The sequence below is a fragment of the Stegodyphus dumicola genome, chromosome 1, assembly GCF_044657685.1.
Source record: "Stegodyphus dumicola isolate Sdum_Otavi_A_Nest chromosome 1, ASM4465768v1".
Lineage (NCBI taxonomy): Eukaryota > Metazoa > Arthropoda > Arachnida > Araneae > Eresidae > Stegodyphus > Stegodyphus dumicola.
The window spans coordinates 265,629,556-265,649,574 of NC_140768.1; the positions used below are offsets into that span (position 1 = coordinate 265,629,556).

Genomic DNA, 20,019 nt, shown 5'->3' on the forward strand with positions numbered 1-20,019 from the left:
TGTTCCTTTTTTTAGTACAAAGGGGCTTTGTCCCTGAAGGACTATTGTTTTCGTTTTGCGATTTTGCATTGGTTCACTATAAATGTCCGTTTCACTTTTCAAACTTTCTCACTTTCACTGGCGTAGGATTTTTTAATTTAACATTAACAGTGTGCACTGATTTTTAATGACATAAACATAGTTTGAGGATAGTTAGCTTTGATAAAAGTTTCTAATTTAAAAATGAAATAATGAACACATTAATAAAGCAATACTTTTAATAAGAATAAATACTGTTAGTTATGCAATAATGTTAACAAGGTCATATTTCAGCAAGCATTTTATACATTTTAATTATTCTTAAATATACTCCCGTGTTTTGAAAAAAGTAATTTTTACCTCATTTACAATTTTAAACAACCAATTCATACTTTTGAAGAAATTTTATGAATTTAGAAAATTATAAACTGTGATTTACAATATAATTTACTGTATTGTGTAAAAAGTAGAACGGCCAACATTAATTTGTATTTTATTAATACAATTTGTATATTGTCCCTCTACATAACAAGCACTGAAGGGGGAGCACTGGGTCATAAAGCACACCAGCCCATAACAACATCCAGCGATTTCATTCGCTTAACGGTTTATTGCGAACACGAATATCATTATTCTAAATAATGACTATAATAATAAAAAAAATCGACATATAAAAACTCCATTTAAAGCAGTTTGCTTTCGGATTGTAAAAAGTACCGTTTGTTCAGGTGAAAGTGATCTTATGTTATGCTCGTGTATATGTATATATATATGTATATAAACATAGAACTGAATTATTAATTGCTTACAGCTATATGGGAAAGCTCGATGTTCATTTCGGTTTGCCTCTTTAGATTTTCACTTTTATAGTCAAAGATTATCAGGATTTTTAAGTTTCTAGAAAGAATATTAGGTAAGTTTCTTCCCCATACTTTCAAATTGGATATTGATGAAGAAATTTATTATTAATTTTATTTTCATTATAAGTGAAGAGGATTGTATTGAAGTGAAATCTGATTTCAGATGTGAATATGTTGTAGTTTATACAATATTTCATGACAACTGTTTTAATGTTTAGTAATTTAATTGGTGTTGTTTGAAAGCTCGAATAAATATTGGATGTTATTTATATTTTATTTTTCGCGATATTTTAAAGATACGGTTGCTAAAAGCAAAGTCATTTTTTAAATAGAAATCCAATTGAAATGCATTACACATTAATTAAGTCTTTAATTATGTTAATAATTTTATGATTAATTAAGCCCTTTTATTCCCCTTTGACGTGTTCCCTAATGAATGCTCGAAATGACAGTATTTTTTAATTAAAATAAAATCTTTTCTATTATTTATAATGAAAATTTGATAACACTATTATTTTTCAATAAAATTAATAACTTATTTAATTTTATTCATAATGAAAATAATATTGAATGAAATAACCTCTGATATCTGTATTATACTCGTTAGAGTGTATGAGATAATAAGACTTCGAAAATATTTTCTAACCTCCTTAGGCACGAGGAAAAGTTAATTGGGAGACCCGGTTTTGGAATCCTGGAGATAGCATTGCACATTTTTTTTCACGTGTCTTGCATCGGTAAACTTAATGATTCTGCAGATTTAGTGATAAACACCTATTATCTTTTATATTGTAGCCAGATGGAATTTGATCCCTGTATTTTCACTCTTGACTCATAACACCTGAATGATCCAAATATGACATAGTACAAATAGATACAAATAGACTTGTGTAATTTGATTTCATTTTGATTTACTGCTTAGAAGTTGAATAGAAATGGGCGCCCTTCTCTAGCATTCCATCACTTTTTTTCAAACGAGGAATACAGTTGCAGCATTTTTATTTTGTACCAGAAGGATAATCCACTTCAACGGTGGTTACTAAACTGTAAAATTTTAGATTTCTTATTTGATTGGAACACATAAATATTGAATAATTGAAATATTTTCTTTGTTTTAAGATACTATTAAAATACACATTTAGGCTAATAATGAATACATTATTTGAAAAAAACTTTCAGACATACATCTACAGCTTTAAAATTTAGGAAATGAAATTGTAACACATTTTTAATTCAAAATCAAAATGAAACAGAGACTGCTTCAAGTCAGTTCCTTTTACAGGGCATTCCGATTACTTCAACCAGGTTACAGGAGTGGTTCTATATTATTGGTCCTTAAAAATGATTATAAGAGATTATAGGAGAGGTTAAACTAATTTCTGTAATTTTCTTACGCCTGCATTATTAAAAATGAATTTTTGGTACATCTATGAGTGCATTTTTAGTTCATTACACAGAAAGAAATTGGTATCATTAATTAAAGATGAAATAACACCGCTCTACATTTGAAGTTTAAAAAAAAAAATTAAAGTAAAAAGGAAAAACATTAAAGAGTTTTCAGCATTATAAATAATTATACGTCAAACTAGAAGAGAAACACATCAGAGTAAATTAAATTAAGGAAAGAAAGCAATCTTAGTTTGACGTAGATTTTTGAATAAAATTCTATTGATTTCAAGAGCGATTAGAAAAAAAATCCTTCAAAATGGTTTTTGCTTCTAAAGAAGAAGGACTTGTACCTAATCGCTCTCGAAATAGATCAAAGATTTATTCAAAAATCTGTACCAAACTAAGGTTCTTTTCTTGCCTAATTTAAAACTGCATATGTTTCTGTAAGAAAAGTTCACTAAACTAAAACCTTGTTAAATGATAAGTTGTTGGTTTATAAGTTCACTAAACTAAAATCTTGTTAAATTATGAGTTGCACAGTCTGTAGCATTTTTCAAAACAGGAAACATGAAAAATCAACAATGGCCTCGCCTGGATTCGAATGACGGCTCTACCGTGTGCTTACTGGATATGCTAATCACATCACATAACGCGTAGCGAAATGCAGTAATTTTTCATATTCACCTCCACTGAAAAATAACTTACATCACAAAAGCACGCGCTGGGAAATTCGATAATATCATACGAAATCATTCGTAGCAAACAGAGTGTTATACGACGCTATGGCATGCAAGTTCCAAATTCTAATTGATAAATAATGTATAAGGTATTTCTTCTACCTGCTTAGCATGCCTTCGTGGTGTAATGATCAGCACTCTCAGCGCGTATTCGAGAGGTCTGTGGTTCGAATCCCGGCGAGGGTAGTGCTCATTTTTCATGTCTCCTGCTTTTAAAAATAACCTAATGTATCTACAAATGAACGCATATGAGCAGAATCGGTCTAGAGTTCCTTCGATTTCACTTAAGTCTTGGTCGTACAGGGGATTTTCATTTTGTCCTTTTTAATTGGTAAGATCGTGACGATTTAACCGTTGCTTTCCCCCATACTCTTCATCACTAACCCCTACTGAAATTATGAGAGGTATTGTAAAACTTTTCATTCGGTACCGTGAAGCGTTTCATGAGTTGCATTAAACAAGGTCCTCAAAAAACACCAGCTATTTAAAGGAAATAATTGTATCATATACCTGCTTGTTAAGCAGTAATAGAAATAATTTCAATTAAGGTTTCTTTCGTTTTTTTTTCCTTTTAATTATAGTAATACTTAGTCTTGTATAAATTATGCATACGTTCTTAATCTGAAGTATATCTAATCGTTCTTTGCATAAATAGTTAACTTTGCGGAGCTCGAATTTTGCAGTACATGCAATGTGTTAGTGACGTAACCCCGCGTTCCGTAAGGGTTTACAGTAATCTAAATTACACATTTATTCCATTTCAATTATCTTCCGGAGATAATTGAAATGGAATAAATGTGTGAAATGGAATAAATGTCTTCCGTAGTTCCTTTTTTTAAAAATTTCATGAAACAGAAAAGGTGTGGGTACAATGTCACAAAAATGTAACTAGATTCATATATACGCATTTTAAACATGCCTGAAATTCATTAATTCCTTAAAAGAAATATTTAATAAACATTAGAAATCGAAAGCCATATCAAAGCATTAACATCTATTTCGTGTAAACCAATTCTCTTTAAACTGTGTTCCGTGGAACTCCGAGCTCCATGAGTCAAACCCCAGGGTTCCGCGAATCGAAACAAAAATTCGAAAAGAACATTTCTGAGCACTTAAGAGGAATTGACTAGTGCTTATTAATATAAACATAAAGATACATTTAGTCATAGATTAGTTTTAAAACTTAACATGAGGTCATCATATTCAGAGAAAATGACATACAACTGACTGATAACTGAAACATACATAAACTGATTGATAACCAGAGGCAAAGTTGGGGTTTTCTGTGCCCGGAGACAATTGAAGATTTCTTCTGTGCGCCAAGAATGGAAAACATTTCATTCTAAAATTTCGTAATATCAATTTGGCGCCCACTGGATGCTGCGCCTAGGACAGATGTCCCCCTTGCCCCAGCTACGCCACTGCTGATAACTGAAAGAATAAAAGATTAAAACCATCTACTATTCAGAAATTTTAAACTATATGGATTATTCAGAAATCTTACAAATTTCAAATAAAAGGGTTGTTTAAAATTTTTTGAAGTCTTTGTCATACTATTTCAAATCGAGCAATAACTCGCTGATTTGTCTAGTGTGATGGTAGGACTTAACGCTTCCAGAGCAATTGCAACGTTATACATTTTACCCTATAATTATATTGCATGTGTTTCATATTACGCTCTATATGAGGGAATCAATAAAGAGGAGAGCCTCCATTATCAAAATGTTGCCCCGGAGCCCCAACACTCCAGTTACTGCCTTGCTTTCGTGGAGGACTTTCTAAGAGAAACTGAATCGCATTCACGTTATAAACAGGAAAAACTAAGAAAACACCCGCGCAGCCAGCCCCTTTGCTGGGATCCGGACCTGTATCGAATTAACAATGTATAACGATTACCAGAGTTCAAAAGTCGGCCGCTGGTGAGCCCTTCCAAAACGAAGCTGGTTCGTATTTACATACACATAATCTCTGATACTGATTAATAAACTGAAATGTTTTGTGAATTTTATTATAATAACGCACTTTTCAATAATTTAAATATAGAGTGTCCCAACAAAAGCGCTGGATTTCATAAGCGCAGCAAAAGTTTCTATTTTTGAAAATGGAAAATATATTTACATACTTACAATAGGTAAATACTGCGATTTAAGAGTGAAAAATAATGTCTTGCATATATCTTCCATGACTTGCTCTTCGGCATTACACTCTCTCAAGGAAATTCGAAATCACTATTTCACGCGTGTCTGCCTATTAAGAAGGCAAATGATAAGTTCCATTTCCTCCCTCTATTTCACATGTCTGCGTATCGAGGTGGCTAATGATAAGTTCCATTTTCCCTTTAAGTTAAGATTTTTTGGGAAATTGCAAAAATGCTGTTAAACATAATAGCAATGTTTTCAACAGATAGGAGGGATCGAGGAGCGTGGTGATTTACTGTCTCCTGCAAAACTGTGTTCTAAGATTTCTATGCTCAGTCTACGAATTATTGTTTCAGTAGACGTGTTTTCACGTCCAAAGACTGCAAAAATCTTTCTAACAGTCTGTGGATAACACTCGCCATTCTCGCCAGCTATTTTAAGTCTTCATAATTAAAAGTCGTTGTTCTTCGTGTAGCATTCCACGTCGATTAAGCTACAGATAAATGAATTGACACTGATAAAATGTCAGACCTTTTGCTAAGTCAGACCAAATTTGACTTTCTTAAATGCGATTATTTACCAATAGTAAGTATGTGTAAGTATTTTCCATTTTCTAAAAGTATATTGGGCGAAACAAATCCGCCTCTTTTGTTTGGACATCCTGTACTTAATCTCTTTAATGTACCTAATTGATAGAAATTTACTTTTTATTTAATTATATATTTTTTAACTATCTTTCTACCTAATGACTTCACACACAAAAACAACACTGACTTTTCGACAACTGTAATGCGTTGGCCCCGGAGAATATTATAGAACTCAGATAATTTTGTAAATCTAGTAGTATCTCAAGTATGATTGCGTCACGATCTCAAACAAGCCACAAGAGTAGATGAAAGAAATGGCAGATCATACTGCGCATGTACAAGAACAGAACAAAAGAAATGCCTGAAAATTATGAATAATTATGTACCTAATGCAGTGTAGAAGCACCTTTGACATATAAAACTTCTTTAAATCCTGTTGAAATGGAGGCGTATAAGTTCTAAATGTAAGCATATAAATCCTAAATGGTATTAAAAAGATATTTAATGCTATTATTCTATCAGAGTTTTCTCCCTTTCTTTTAGAGATGTTTAAGTTTTACTTAAATCTTATGATTGTGCAGACCAGTGAAAATACGCTGCCTCTTCACATTCTTCACAATGAAAATGAATTCTTATTTTGGTAAATGTGGCATTATCAACTTGAAAATCGCAATTATCCTTAAAAAAAGTGTCTGCGTCATGGAAAGGACACGATCGTTTAAAATGGTTGCCTAACAAACAATGTTCATTGTGTCTTAAATCATGGTAACTGGATCTTCTCTAAAGCGTGACAAACCTATCCAAAGCATAATCGAATCACGGCATAATGTACTGAAGGAAGGCTAGTCTGTATCGTAATCTTATTCTGGTGATCTTAGTATAAAATCTTCCTGAGTGGGAAACAATGTGAAGATTCGAAGATTGCCTTATCTGAATAATATTAGTACTTCATTCCATTGATTCCATTCATATTCCGCGTTTTATGTCCCTGGCACCTCTATAGCTTCTGTTTTACGTTTAATTTGTAAAACATAAAGTTTTCGATAGCAACCCCTACCATAAATTTCTGCTTATGTGATTCCCTTCGAACTGTATGTGTCGAAACTGATTCCTATTCATGCATATCCAAGCTCAGCAATCACTTTGTTTGCAATACTTTCTTTCTGCTGCAATAGGTCTCTTCAGGTCATGTAAGTAAATTTTCTCCAACAACTGCGTCTCGCAGGCAGTAGTTTTTCCAAGAATATTGTAGTTTGTTTTGACTTCACACAGATGTCAAAATTATTTTTATCCTTTTCATCCATAATTTCATCCTCGACGTCAAAAATAATTTCATCCTTTTCATCCATAATTTCATCCTCGACGTCAAAAATATTTCACCCTTTTTTCATGAAATTATTTAAATTTTTTATATGAATTCCACAAATAAGGAGAAAACAGAATAGAGCACTTCTCTGACTGGGGAAGAGCAGGAAGTTAAACACAAATGACTAACAAATATTTTGATGAATGCGTAAAGAATTATATTATTCGCGTAAAATCAAAATTAATTTGTTTTTCGAATTGATTTTATTTTTTAAAAAGATGAGAAAAAGGAAAATATGATTGTCTCTCACTACCAGGATGCCCTTCTTTTGGCGCGTTATGTCTATAATAGCGACCGAAGAATTAAATTTTGCAAACTCTTTTTTGGATTAGTTACTGGGGTCTGACAATTCGATTTTTGACATGATTCCATAAATAACTGATGGAATAAAAAAATAAAAAAAAAAGAAGAAGAGGTGGGGAAAAAAGAAAAAAAAATATCTGAAAACTTTTTCATTTGCACACACAAACACGTTTCGAGAGCATTTGGGCTAAAAAATATTTAAAAACTGCATATCTTTAGGATTTCCGATAGACAGTTTCTCGCTGTGGAGATAGAAATGTTTTATTCCGGAAAGTGTTGCCAATGCTCGCTATGCAATTGTGTTTTTCAATCAAAACTTCGTTAAAGTTTTACAAAATGTGAAATAGATAATAAAAAAAATTCGAAAGTCCATGTTCCAGGCTTTAAGGTGTCCATGTTCGGGTGGAGGATTACGTAATTTAAAATTTGATGGCTCTAGGTACTGTCATTTTTTCACAATGCGAGAAACATGCATAAATTCATGCAGATTCATCATTATTTAATTTCTTTAAATATAATACAGGATGATAATATTTGGTGGCAACAATTTGAAAAGTGAAACGGATATTTATAGTGAAACAAAGCAAAATGCCTTTCCGAAAAATTTCATTTTTTTTCATTGACACACGCATACACGTTTCGAGAGCATTTGGGATAATTTCCCTTTGGGCTAAAAATATTTAAAAACAGCATATCCTTAGCCGGTAACCAGTCTAGCGCACTGGAAATGAAAATGCATTTTTTTCGTACAGTGGTGCCACTGCTCGCTTTAAAATCGGGGAGTTTGTTAACCAAAAATTCATTAAAGTTTTATAAAGTATGAAATAAATAATAAAACTAATTCGAAATTCAAAATTCCAGGTGCCCATGTTCAGGTGCAGGACTACGTTATTCAAAATTTGATGCCTCTAGGTACCGTTGTTTTTTCACAACGCGAAAAACATGCACACATTCATGCAAATTCTTTATTATTTAATTTCTTTAAATATAACACAGTGTGATAATATTTGCTTGCAACAACTTGATATTCTGTCTTTTAGAGTGCTTTCCTTCTGTCCTTTGGGATATAAAAGGGTGTCTCTGATTGCCAGGAAACTGCGAGGGTAAGGGAGATGACAAACAAAAGTGAGTCTGAATCTTTCTTACATCTGAATTTCTCAACCGCTCCGAAACAATCGTTTGGAACCATGGACTTCAACTCCAATTTTCGGTATTTATTAGCAAGATTATTTCACGAATGAGAAAAATACTTTAAAATTCGGTCTGGCTTTAAACACGGGCGCACTTTCATAAAAGCTTGCGGAGTTATACTAAATCCCTTAAACAAAATTTCAGCTGCAGAATATTTGATTGCAGCTGCTAGCAATCAAAGAAAAGAAAAAGGCAGCGCATTTCATTATTTGCAGATGCAGTAGAAGCCTTCGCAGGTATGTTCTGTACAGAGTATCGAGTCTTATTGAACGAGAAAAGAAATTGCAAATTAACTGGCAATTAATTTAAGGGTGTGAATTTCATTGGCTGTAATAATAATGGCTGCATTTCAAGATTTTAGTTTGTAATGGCTGCATTCCAAGATTTTAGTCTGTAATGGCTGCATTGCAAGATTTTAGTCTAAACGTATTTTTATTTAAATGACATAAATATTCGAGAAGCTGCTTTTGCAGACATTCTACATGGTAAAAATGGATTATTTCCCTTTTGGAAAATGTTTCGAAGGGATTCAGATCATGTAACATATTCAGCATTAGCTAAGGGGTCTGTTTTACCTTATTTCTACACGGAAAAGAAACGGATTTCGCCTGGATAATTTAGATTACATAAAAAGCATATGTTTCCCTTAGAAAGTCCTCCACGAAGGCATCCCTCCCCTTAGGCAGATTGCCCTAGTGCGCTTTGCCGTAATCTCACTAAACCAAACCATAAAAAGGCATATGAGGGCTATCTAGGCTAAAGGAAAGTACGCTTTCGTTTAAATTTTTTTTTAAGGAAAATTGGCTAGCAATCATGTTGTAGATTGGTAAAACCAAGAAACCCCTCTATAGGCAGCTCGCTCGCCAAAATTTCAATCTGAGTCCAACTACTAGCGTTTAGCTGTCTTACCCAAGGTGACAAACCCTTGAAAAGAAAACGCTTTCAGAAATGAGAGAAAAGAAGTGCAGAGTGGGGTTGTAACTCTAGTTCTTAATGTAACTAAATGTTTTTTCAACTCTCTCGTTTCAAGGAATTTGATTTCGATATTTGCAAGGCGTCTAATAAGGACACGCCAGCGATGAAAATTTGGTACTTTAGTTCTTCTATAAATTATCAACGAATTATCACTCTGAATAAAATGAGACTTTCACAGATTAATCTCAACACTACAATAAACTGAGAAACTGAGTGGGCACTGGCAGTAAGGCAGCAAGATAACAGTTGCGATTGAAATTCATTAGATTATAAACTGTTTTGCAAATGCTTTACGTTTACATAACATTCTAGTCTGAGCGAATATATGTGGCTTGGATCAAAGGAAAATATTAGATAGTTGCTGTTGTTGTTGCTTATGCTCACTTGTCTGACAGTAGCATCAGCCTAAACTCACGAAATTCCTCCTGGCAAGGAGAGCAAATTTTACGCCTGTCATTGGCAACAACCTTGAGCACCTTACAGGTGACAGTGCGATATAGCTCAGTTCAGCGGTCAATTTTGATGGAGAGCATCCCAGGAGGGAACGGGTCCATGGGTCTCCCACCCCTCTTCCCTGCCACCAAACCACACGAGAGGACTTTCGGCTAGCCGCATATTTAGAGTACCGCCGTGCCGCTCCGACACTATGCAATTGCAAACATCCATGCCTCCAACGAGATTCGAATATGTGCCCTTCGGCACGGCAGTCAGCCGCGGTTGGATAACCACTGCAGCGGTTGGGCGGAAAACATTAGATAATGTTTAACTTAAGCTAAATTAAGACACAATAACACGCCGAATAAATACTAATTCAGAAGTAAAACAACAAAAATCAGCGCTATATATTCACATTTTTTTCCTATTTTTTCTATTTCTGCGCTATTTTAAGCTAAATTGTTAACAAACCTTTGTAAAGGTGAAATCCAAACCCAGAATGAATACGCACGGTGCCGCTGCCTGTCTGGTAAAAAGCTAACCAAAAATTTTGGAATGGGAATATCCCTCCCCACATGTTACCGGAAGCATGACATTTAATTCCAATAGCTATGAGTATCTTTGTGATGAACAAAATTTAAAATGTATCGAAATCTCAGTTTCATTTTTTCTACTAATGCGTATAGCTTGACATGCGTAAACGTGAATATCAGTGCTCTAAAGTTTCCTTAATGACCTGATTGCAGCAATTAATAACTAAACTATTTCCCTATTTCTATTTTAGATGCGAGGTTTTTTATCAATGAAAATTTCTTTAAAGCACCTTGCAACAGTGTAATTTAAGTCGTTTTAAATAGCAACATTTTGAGCTGCTATGTGGCACTATTTCGGAAGTTGTTTCTTGGGGAATAAACGCTGATGAGCTTTCCGATAAAAAGAGTGATAATAATTTCATTAAAAAATGGTGGTATCCAAAGATTATTGAATAAATATTTTAGATATCTAAAAATAATTTTTAACAACACCTAGCACTTAATACTATTAGCAAATGTTCACGCAGGACTTGCATAACTAAGTACATATTGCAGCGTGCTCTTGCATCGGGTGCCCAAGGTAAAGAAACCGAACCCGAAGCAATTTAAGCCTCTTATGTCTGGTTCGGTTTATCTTGGACCAGCCGATATGAATTAAGAACTTACTGTTGACAGATAAAAAGAATGAAGTTGCCTGCACGAAGAGATGATCCTTTCCTTTTTTGCAATTGTAAAACACCACGAAACAAGAAATAATGCGACAAGTCATGAAAGAAAATGAATGCAGCAGGTGATGGGGTGAAATCTACACGTCCAGAATTCACTGATGCGTATAAATCTTTTCCTGCGAATGCATGCAACAGCAGGTGTTATGGAGCACAAAAGTCGATAATAAAAATTTTCCATTTCTGAAATAACAGCTTATTTTATTACTATTGGCACACCTGAACACATGGAACGGAAACCTGTAATAAAACAAGACCTTGCTTTGTTAAAAGAATGCAGAGAATTCATGGTGTAGAAAAGTATAATTTCAGCAGTAAGCGGATCAAACGATTTTATTGAGCTTATGTGATGTTAAAAAGACTAACTACATTTTTAAAATTCTTCAGTTTAGATGAATATGGCCGATTACGATATTTCTTAAAAGATAGTGTAGAGCTTCATGAACAAAGAAAGACCCAATTAACACAGTCTGACGTCAATTATAGCGTCCTTTCAGAAGGCTCACGACGCTCATTTCTTTTGTTTCCCGGAGAGAGAAAATGTGGTTATGAGAAGTAAAGGATAGTTTAGATGCCCGCTAAAATCAGGAGGCGTGGATCTGGGCCTTAGCGATCTAGGGGATAGTCAGGCTCTAGACAAAACGTTCGAAAAGGCAGAGAGGGATCTGAAAAACAAAATCTGATTTTTATATAATCTTCGTAAGAAACAAACTGTTATAATAAAGTATATGTTTAGTTTTCAATAAATTATATATTTCATACGTTTGTGTGAAAAATTAACAGAGATATTCATGAACGAATTTATTGACTTGGTTATGTTTTCATGCTTATTAATGACATCGTTTAAGACATTTGAAAACAGATTAGAATGTATTTAAAAATTAAAAAAATTCTAATCTGGCTGTTGAAGTTCCTTCTTTAATAAAACGACTCTAATAATTAAATTTATAGTAAGCTTCTTGAACGTAATATTTTTTTAGCTTCGTGAATTTTGCTGATAAATGCACGACATACCTTGTTATGAAACACTAAATCATGGCAATTATTTTATTAATTTTAACCTTTTCCTGCACGGAAAGGTCTGTAGAAAATTCCCTATACTACTGAAGGATTAATTTAATTTTAGTAATTATTAATTTAATTTTCAAAATTTAATTTTAATAAATTAAATTTTGAAACAGCAAGTACATGGCTAGGACGATATTTAATAAAATTAAGCTAATTAAGCTCTTAGTCACTCTTCAACGCCTTCTTAAGGTAAGCGATATTAGTGTAAATTTGAAGTTTAAAAATTTAAAATTTTCCAAATATTTACTTAGTTTACTCATATATTTCTCATTTTAAATTCTAACTTTCTTCAAGTGAATAATAAATCAAACCCAAAATTATAGAAAAGTCAAAAAATAGGAAAGTAGGTCCATTTGGATTTTGTAGTAATAATTCCACACATCTTCAGCAAATGAAATGCACTTCTTAACTGAGAACAGATTATAGAAACATTAAGTAAGTACCATTCTTGAAACAGTTCGAAACAAGAAGAAAGCTTGCTATAGGCACTTATCCAAACATGGCTTGAAAGATCCATCGATTTAAATAAGATATAATAATTGGAAGACATCATACATCAAACTGAACATTATTTGTTTGATGTACTGTTCTCAAGTCTGTTCAGTTAAAACGTTTCGCTGTGATTTTTTTGTGAACATACTGCATTTGTCTTATATGTTCTTTAATGCTTTAATTTATTTGCTCATTGTTTCAAAATTTTTTACTTAGTCTTTTTGCAATATTTACTTCCCTTTTCAAAGTAAAGGAAATATTGTAACCGTGAAAAATTTTGGGTATCATATTTCAACGAAAATATCCATTTTAACAGCTCTCAAATCCATTTGAATGACTTTTTTGAGCGACATCTGTCTGTACGGACAGAATAAAAGACTCTTCTTTTCAGAACGATTGTAAAATGGATTCAGAAAAGATTTTTTTCGTGATCTCTGTACGTACGTATGTACGTATGTATCTCACATAAATCAGAAAAGATTAGAACTACAACGTTGTAGTAGTTGTGCACCTTCCTTTTTCGTTGCAATCGGCCACGCAAACGCATGTCCACCCTGTTACCCGGCTTTGTGAGCCCAGTCTTTTTATTCTTATATGTTGATAAAATGTGCATTATTTTGCTTTAAAAGTGTTAAAACATATTGTTCTTATGTTCCGATTTTCTTCATACCTCTAATTAATCTTCATGCAACACTTATAGAATTATCAAAAATTTAAGTGAGGCTAGGCCTAACGAGGCCACAATTTGTTTACATTTGAAACTCTTAGTAGAATAGGGAATTAATTGAGTAGGTGCACCAACCTGAGTGTCTTTTGCCCAGTGGAATCAAGATTTAACTTTTTGCTTCAGTGGGACCAAGCACCGAAAATATGGTCTTCCTATCGTTGGCTCAATTGCTTGTTTTGGAATAAAAACTTTTAATTTTAATTGTAAAAATTGTTATTTTAACTGTAGTTGCTGTTTCAGGTTTTTCTGTGTTTTAGAATTATTAATGAAGATATTTTGAGTTTTGACTTAAACTTAAATTTTTGATAGCTTTTTTTGCCTTGCCGGGAAATGAGAATTGAAAAATGTATCTCTAATAAATTCCGAGAAAATAAGTTTACATGAAATGCAACAAAAAGTGTGTATAGTTTAATAGGCCATACAAGGAAGTCATGTGGCGTTCGGATTAGATATTTTTTATTTAACTTCTTCAGATGCAAATTTAGTGATGTAATGACGGAGACGCATAAGACCTTGAGATACAGAAGCAGAAGAATTAAGAGAAAAGATCGCCATTTCATTGAAGTTCCTGCTACAGAGTTCTGACATAAACTTGCATTTGAGCCTTACTACTATCAGCTTTTAATGAACTACTATGAGCTCATTTGTCCCCCAAATTAGAAAACTATTTGTATTTCTGTCAGCGCTCTGCCGTTCTCACAGATGTAAAATTGGTTGCCCAGGGCAGTACCTGGGACAATATTCTCGATGATGGGGAGAGCTCAATAACCGGATGCATTAAATCGCAAGTTATCCGGCATTACAAACAACATTTATGCCAACTAATTATAATGGGAATCAACCACAGCGAAGTCCACCTTACAGTTGTAGCATTAATTTAAGCTTCTCTGAAATTTAATCATTTTTCTTTTAATAGCTCTTAATTTAACCCTTAATTCATAATAACAGTGAGAAAATCTTCATAATAGCTAAATTTTTTTGGTGGTACTAAAGATTCTTTCCTTGGTTGAAATTTTACCCAGCAGATCTCATAAATTTTTCAATCGCCTGTTCTCCAAAACTAAATGCTTACTATTTAAGATTGTAGCTCTTTTTGGTATTTCCAAATATCAAATTCTTAATATAAATATTCGTTATCGTAAAATTAAACGGAAGATTTTTGTCATGCACTCGGTAAAATAAAATTATACGATTGGTTCTGATATTTAATTGTTGAACATAGTTGTTAAATAATAATAATAGTTGACAGAAATATATTCAACTCTTTTGTGGCAATCATCTCTAAACGTTACCAGTAATTCACAGAACACAAACATCAATACCCAACATCACATATCTAAGATGACCACTTCCACAGAAAATCCAATCATATGAAACCAAGGGCCATAAACTAAGAAGTTTACATGTAGTCTTAATGATTTATTAGTAATCACGATTTTAAGTTTTATATACTGTAGGAATACTGTAAACCTTCGTCATGCTTATAGTATTAAAGAATAAAATGAACACACTACCGGTATCCAAATGTCAAGTTTACAGGCTTTTGAAGATTAGCTATTTTTTACTTCCTTGTACGAAGTAAAAAGGAAGTATTGTAATATCGAAAAGGTTCAGGCAGCATATTTCAACGAAAATATCCCATTTTGACCTCTTTCAAATGCAATTTAACGATGTATTTCCGTGATATATGTACGTAAGAACAGAATAAAACACTCTTTTTCTCCCAAAAAATTATAAAACTGCTTTAAAATTAATTCTGAAGAGAATTTTTCCTGGCGTCTGTACGAACGTATGTATGTACGTACGTACGAGATACGTACGATCGCATAACTCAAAAACGAGTAGCCTCAGAACGTTGAAATTTTGTATATAGGACTGCTATAACATGTAGATGTGCACCTCGTATTTTGGTTGCAATCGGCCGCACCTAACGTATATAAATATATATATATATATATATATATATAAACACTCTGTTACCCGGTTCAGTAATCTCAGTTTCTTTACTCTTATATGTTTGTAAATTGTACATTTTTTGCTTTAAAAATTATTGAATTATGTTGTTTTTATCTTTCGGTTAAGGGTTTTATGCCTTTAGAAAATCTGTAGGCAATATTTTTAAAATTATCAACAATTTTAAAATTGTTTAAGTGCCGCTAAGCCTAATTTGATGGCGGACATTGCTCTTGTTTACATTTAAAACAGCTGAGTAACGGATTTGCTGCCAATCTAGAGAAACTTAGCTTCGCAAAAACAAAGGTAACGCCTTCATTTATTATTTAAATCATGCTTAATCCTTTCTGGAATTTTTTCGAGGAAATAAGTGTTTAAGATTTACTTCGTAATTTTTAATACAGATATTTTATGTATTTTTGCTTTGTCGCGAAGTGAAAACTGAATTAATTGAATGAGAAATACTCAATCGTCTGTGAAAAACTGTTTCTTTTTTGTTTTGTTTGTTTAATTTCTTTTATACATCGTTCTAGCTTTATTATAGTATTTGAATAGAACATGTGGCAACGATTAGATAATTCTTTAAATGATATAAATTTTGTGCATTCTGAGTTATAATATGAACGAAATATAATACTGTTAAGTGAACCTAGCGCCAGAGTGTCGCTATGGTAAACAAAGTGAATTTTAAAGAATGCATTTATTCTATTGTGGTTTATGCGGTGTCGGCGAAGTAGGTTTAATTCAATCTAATAAGTTTAAACGAAATGCAAGAAAAAATGCGTATAATTTAATATTCCGTACAAGGAAGTCATGTGGTGTACACATCGGATTTTTTGTTAGAAGTATCACGAATGTCATTTAATTACAGTAATTATACCTTGTATAATGAAGATTATATCAACTGTTTATGTTTACGGCGAAGATCTTTAGGATTCAACAATATGAAAAGCAATGTAAGTAAATATAAAGTGGGGGTTCAGCGACACGCGGTGTGCGGTGTGGGCGTGGTCAGTGACGTCTGCGGAAGGGAGGCTACGTCATATGCATGGTATCACCGTAAGGGGTAGAGTGGAGGCTAACAGATAAGAAAGAGTGTGTTATGAGCCCTCATGTAGTTGATAAGATGACGTCACACTTTGATAAGAGATTATCTTTTCTTGATTTTCTGAGAATTTTCTGAGGTTTTTGTTACGCCTTTGGTTTTTTTTTCTTCCTATTCCAACTATTTTACTACATGTTTTTTTCCTAGCCACTCTGAGCGGGCTTACTTTCAAATTTAATGATTAATTCAGAAGGCCTTAATTTTAGATGTACATTTTTTTATGTTTCCATATATTTTAAGACTCTTTTAATTCCCTATATACTCAGAATGTTACCTTATTTCCTAAATCTTCTGTTCATGATACCAGATTTACTTTCCGTAATCTTAATTACATTACCCATTTTTATTACTAAATTAATCTTACATAGAATTTTTTCGTACCTTTTAACCAGTACTTATAACTCATATGTTATATTTTATGAGCTTAATTATTCAGATCTGCGTTTCTATTTATTATATTATTCAATGTTATGTGTAATTTTTAACTTTTTTTTTTTTCGCGATTTTTAACATTACTGAGTTTCAATATATTCTGTATTTTATCTTATTTCTTGTATTTTCCGATCACATACGGGCCCACCAGCGGCCGAGCGGTAAAGTCGCTGAACACTGGTAGTTCGGTCCGAGGTTCGAATCCCGCGAACGGGCTGGCTGCATGGGCGTTTTCGTGGTTTTCCCCATGTGTAACGTGTATACGAGCCAGTTTCTCTTAGAAAGTCCTCCACGAAAGGCATCCCTCCCCTTAGGCAGATAGCCCTTGTGTGCTTTGCCATAATTAAATACACCAACCACACGAGACCTTTATTTGAGTTTTGGTGTAACATTTTTAGCTTCTTTTGTACATTTTAACCTTCATAATATTCAATGTACCCTAATTATTAGCTAATTTATATTTTCACACTATATACATGACTTTTATTTAATTTCTTTCATACATTTTAACCTTCATAATGTCCAATATAGTCTTAATTTTAACACAATTCCTATATTTTTAGATCATATACCTCACTTTTATTTAATTTTAGATGTAAATTTTAACTTCTTTTCTACTTTTTTAATGGTTTTAGTTTCCAACATTACTCTGAATGGTAACTAATTTGCTATATTTTCACACTATGTTCATCCCTTTCATTTAGTTTTTAACTAATTTTCATACGTTTCTAACTAATTTCATACGTTTTAACCTTCGTTACTTCAAACATGTTCTTAATTTTAGCTTAATTCCTCTATTTCCTAACCATATAGTATATGAGCTCTATGTAATTTTAGATATTATTTGTAACTCGTTTCGTACATTTTGAATCTTCATAATTTTGAAAGTACTTTAATTTTAAACTTATTCATCATATTTTCTTACCATATACCTAACTTTTACTTAATTTTAAATGAAAATTTTAACTTCTTTTTTTATTTTTTAATGTTTTTAGTTTCCAACATACTCCGAATTTAACTAATTTGCTACATTTTCACACTATGTACGTGACAATTTTTTACTATTTTCATACGTTTTAACATTCGCAACAGGCCCTTAAGTTTAGCTTAATTCCTCTATTTTCTGACCTTATATGAGCAGTATTGAATTTTAGATGCTATTTTCAACATGTTTCATCCATTTCAAATTTTGGTAATTTTTAAAGTACTCTAATTTTGAACTTGTTTATTTCATTTTCCTACCATGTATATGAACTTTACTTAATTTTAGACGTAAATTTTATATTTTTCCAACACCTTTTTTTTCTTTCTAGTTCCCAACATACTTTTATATAATTTTCGACTGTAATTACGCTTTAGATTTTACTATTTCAGCTAAATTTACATATTTAAATGTTTTAAACATAGAGATAGTTTCAATAAAGCATTTTATTCTACAACCCATAACTATTATTTATATCCAATGCGTTGAATAGCCCTTACTTAGTCTATATTTTATAGTACTACTAGCAGCTTCGCTGCCAGCCTTCGTCTGGCTTTTAAATGTACCGGAAAAATGGCTGAAAGGAATACAAAACGCTAAATTTAAAAACTGCGTAGAATTTTACTCTTCAGAACAACTTCATAAAAAAAAGTTATTACGTCTAACAAAATTACAATGAAATAAGCAATATACCTTAATACAAATATTAATTATCCTAATAAATAAATTAACCAACTTCCCTTTGCAAAATCTTAAGAATGCAAATGGTATAAAGGAGGATGAGAACTTTGTTTCCTAAAAAAATCACTCAAAACTTTTCAATATCTTAAAAACAGTGAAATGAGCAATAAATAACATCAAAGAATACAAAAAACAAAAAAATTCTGAAAAGCAAATATTAATTAAAATATTAATGATATTTTATCTTATATTTTGAAGAGAAAAAAATTACAATGAAAATAAGCTATATTCCTTAATACAAATATCAATTATCCTAATAAAAAATTAACCAACTTTCCGTTGAAGAAAAAAAAATCATGCAAAACTTTTCAATATCTTACAGTGAAATAAGCAAAAAATAACATGAAAGCAACTCAAAAAACAAAAAATTCCGCTCAGAATTTTACTCTGCAGAACAACTTTATCAAAAAAAAAAAAAAAAAAAAAAAAAAAAGACAATGAAATATGCCAATCTCTTAAACAGTTACATAAGAAATACGATGAAAAATTGTTGCCAAACTCATATTTACTAATTCAGAAGTCAAACAACAAAAATCAGCGTTATACGAGTATTTACAAAATTTTCACAGGACTAGTTTCGATGGTTTTACCGAACCACCATCTTCAGCTGCAAAACCGCAAATGAACAAGATAGAAAATAATGATTAGATAAGATAAGAAAGCCTGGACAAGAATAAGTAAGTGGCGGCCTCTGTTGGTGAAACCAGAACTAAAACATAATTTCTTTAAAGGCCATAATTTCTTTAAAGAAATAAAACATAATTTCTTTAAAGGCAAAATTAAAAAAAAAAATTTAAAGAAAACATAATTTCTTTACAAAATTTTAACAGACTAGTTTCGATGGTGATTATCCATAATCTCCTGTGATTATCGAATTTATTATTTCCTGTGATTTTCCTTTAAAGAAATTATGTTTTAGTTCTGTTTTCACCAACAGAGGGCGCCACTTACTTATTATTGTCCAGGCTTTCTTATCTTATCTAATCATTATTTTCTATCTTGTTCATTTGCGGTTTTGCAGCTGAAGATGGTGGTTCGGTAAAACCATCGAAACTAGTCCTGTGAAAATTTTGTAAATACTCGTATAACGCTGATTTTTGTTGTTTGACTTCTGAATTAGTATTTATTCGGCGTGTTATTGTGTCTTAATTAAACCCATATTTCTAAAAGAATGAAACTATTCAAAACGATGCAATTTCATCAAAAACCTATCAACAACAATAAGACAGGAAAATTGTTCCAAAATCACGTTTTTAAAGATG

General features: G+C 32.2%; 1 protein-coding gene across 2 annotated transcripts in view; it reads left to right on the forward strand.

The window, feature by feature from the left end:
- The first annotated feature begins 471 nt into the window (after positions 1 to 471).
- LOC146999546 (achaete-scute homolog 5-like) overlaps positions 472 to 20,019 on the forward strand; it is a 28,868-nt gene continuing 9,320 nt past the window's right edge. The window contains exon 1 of one of the 2 annotated variants that reach the window (XM_085827735.1): positions 472 to 931. The gene's annotated coding sequence lies outside the window, so the exon portion shown is untranslated. The remainder of the gene's footprint in view (positions 932 to 20,019) is intronic. The other variant, XM_085827728.1, reaches the window with a different exon arrangement.